Source organism: Bos mutus, unplaced genomic scaffold (assembly GCF_027580195.1).
Source record: "Bos mutus isolate GX-2022 unplaced genomic scaffold, NWIPB_WYAK_1.1 CTG657, whole genome shotgun sequence".
Taxonomy (NCBI): Eukaryota; Metazoa; Chordata; class Mammalia; order Artiodactyla; family Bovidae; genus Bos; species Bos mutus.
Window position 1 is genome coordinate 31,030 of NW_027220136.1, and position 2,873 is coordinate 33,902.

Consider the following 2,873-nt stretch of genomic DNA (forward strand, 5'->3'; position numbering starts at 1 on the left):
AACCATGTTTGAAGAATTAGATGACAGTATGATACGAAGTCAACAAACAGAGAGACTCAATGAAGAGCTACAAATTATTTTTTTAAAGGAAACTAACATAAATTCTGGATTTGAAAACTAAAATAATTGAAATGAAAAATTGATAGGTTCAACAGCACATTTGAGATGCTAGCAGAAATAATCCATAAACTTGAAGATGAATTCATAGAAATCAATGTAAAAATAAAGAGAAAAAAATGTTGAGGGAAAATGATCTAAGGCATCCATTCATTACACCATCAAGTATGGAAGGAGAGAGACTCTCAGAAAGCAGGGAGAGAAAGGGGAGGGAGTAAAATTACTTGTAGACGGAATGGCTGACCGGCAGGTCAGAGCGAAACGGAGGTGCAGCGCAGGGCTCTTAGGGCGCCGGGTGGCAGCAGCCTCCGTCTAAGGCCATAGCACCCTGAACGCGCCCTATCTCATCTGATCTCGGAAGCTAAGCAGGGTCGGGCCTGGTTAGTACTTGGGTGGGAGACCACCTGGGCATACCGGGTGCTGTAGGCTCTTTGCCTTCCCTCTCCTTTAGCCCCCGCCCCACGTCCCAACTCTTGGGCTCCCGCAGCCCCAGCCCCTCCTGGGGGTGGGTGGCCAGGGCACCGACTCCAGCTGCAGACCTGGGTTGCCTCCGTGCGGCCCGCAAGCCCCTCCGCATTTGCCTTCCAGGAAACCAGACAACCGTCCCACGGGTCTCTGTCTGGGGCTCCCTTGGCGTGCCTCAGGCAATCCCGGGGGGGCTGCACCAGCTCCAGCCCCAGCCCCAGCCCCAGCCCTACCCCCAGCCCCACCCCCACCCCACCCCCATCCTCGCAGGCGAACGCCTGTGCTCGGGCGCACCCGCACGCACACACAGATATATGTGCATAGACGGTGCATGTATCTTGTTCAGTTATACTTTTGGTGGATATATGCCTGGGAGTGGGACTGCTGAATCATATGGTACTTCTAGTTTTAGTTCCTTCAGGAACCTCTATACTCTTTTCCATAGTGGCTCTACCAACTCACATTCCTACTAACGGTGGAGGCGAGTTCCCTTTTCTCCACATCCTCTCCAGCATTTGTTATCTACAGACTTTTCCATGAGGACCATTCTGACTAATGTGAAGTGGAACCTCGTTGTAGTTTGGAGTTGAGTCTGTCCAATCATGAGTGATGTGGAGCAAGATGACCTTTTTAAAATGCAGATGCAATTCTATCACCTCCCTGCTCCAACTGCTCTTGTATTTTCCCATCATAGTGAAGATATGACCAAATCCCTTCATTGCTTGGTCCCCACTTTCTTCTCTGATTTCTTTTCACTGGAATGCCCTCTGCACTCTTTTGGTTCCATCCCATAGGGCATTTTTCATTTCTTGAATGTACTAAGGTTCCCTTGTCATGTAGCCTTCCAAGATGCTATTTTACCTGCCTGAAATTCTTCCTGCATCTCAACCCTGGTTTACGTTGGTTCAACCTATGGATCTCAACTCAATTATTAGTCTGAAAAGCCTTCTCTGACACCCAGTTTTTGTGGTGAGGGAAGAGGCCCTATAGAAGTTCTCAAAGTATCTGCCTGTTATTTATCATTAGATTAGTCTCAGTGAAAGAAGGAACTGTGTTTCTTCTTCTCTCAGCATTCTATTTCCAGAAACATATTGCATGCCTACTAGCTCATAGTAGGTGCAATATTATTTTCAATATTTATTCAGTGTGTGAAAGACAGAAAAGTTCTCTGAAGCCTCAACTTTTCACTTGGCTCAGCACTTTGATCTCTTTGTATCTTTTGTCGATTCAGTTCTTTTCTTTCTTCTGTTGATGTGCACACTATATTCAAGGCACGATCTAAGGCATGAAGACATATCAATAAATATAGGTTCTTGCTTTCCAGGAACTCATACATCAGATTTCTATAATTCAGTTTTTTTTTTTATTTAATGCTCTAGAACAATGTGAACTTTTAGTATTATCCATTTTCATTTCAAAGAAAGATCATTTTACTTACATAGCAAAGGTGGAGACCTTCCAACTTTCAGTCCAATACTTATACCTTTACCATTTCAGGCAAGTCTTGTGGTTCCTTCTGGAGGTGTGCGGCTCTTCCAGAAATGTGAAGATCTTCCATAGTCCTCAGACTTTGGTGTGATTTGGAATCATCAAGAAAGTTTCCAGGTATAGGTTCCAGACCACCACCTCAAAGAGTCAGTAGCGAATGGAGTGGATTCCAGCAATATGCATTGTTAACCAGCATCACTGGTGATTCTGTTGCTACAGACTCAATGCAGTGGGCAGGGCCTGGACTGCCCACTGGGTCTGATGTGGAATGGAAAGAAGGGCTTACCCCCCTCCACTGTTTCTAGCCCTGTGACTAGAAACGGTCCCCAAACAAAAATCAGACAAACAAGATTATCCCAGATCGTAGTCCATGAGATGAAGGAACTAAGCAGCTGGTTGAGATGGAGCCAAGGGGAAAGGTTGCTCTTTTTTTCTCCACCTCTACTCCTTTCTTCCTTGATGCCTTAGTGATTCATCGTGGAGATTTGAAATAAAGTTCACAAGAGTCATATTTATTGAATAAAGAGTTTGCATTGAACCAACTCTAAAAAATGAAGAAAGTTTCACCTGCCACATGTTTCTTTTAAAAAGTCAATTGCTTTTCAACTCTGGGGTTTCTCCATTGCCTTGTTCAAGTAGCCTTAATCGTAAAAATAAAATAAAACTAAATAAAGATTCAAATATACCAACAAAGGAAAGCTTCCGTTTCTTAAATCATCTTTCCACTTAGTAGAACACTAGCTCTTTTCTTTGTATTTTGACTAGGCAATTAGTTGTATTGTGGCTCAGATGGGAAGGCATCC

The 2,873-nt window shown here is 44.2% G+C and overlaps 1 pseudogene; it reads left to right on the forward strand.

The window, feature by feature from the left end:
- Positions 1 to 427: 427 nt before the first annotated feature.
- Positions 428 to 546, forward strand: LOC138987090 (5S ribosomal RNA; annotated as a pseudogene).
- Positions 547 to 2,873: the final 2,327 nt, after the last annotated feature.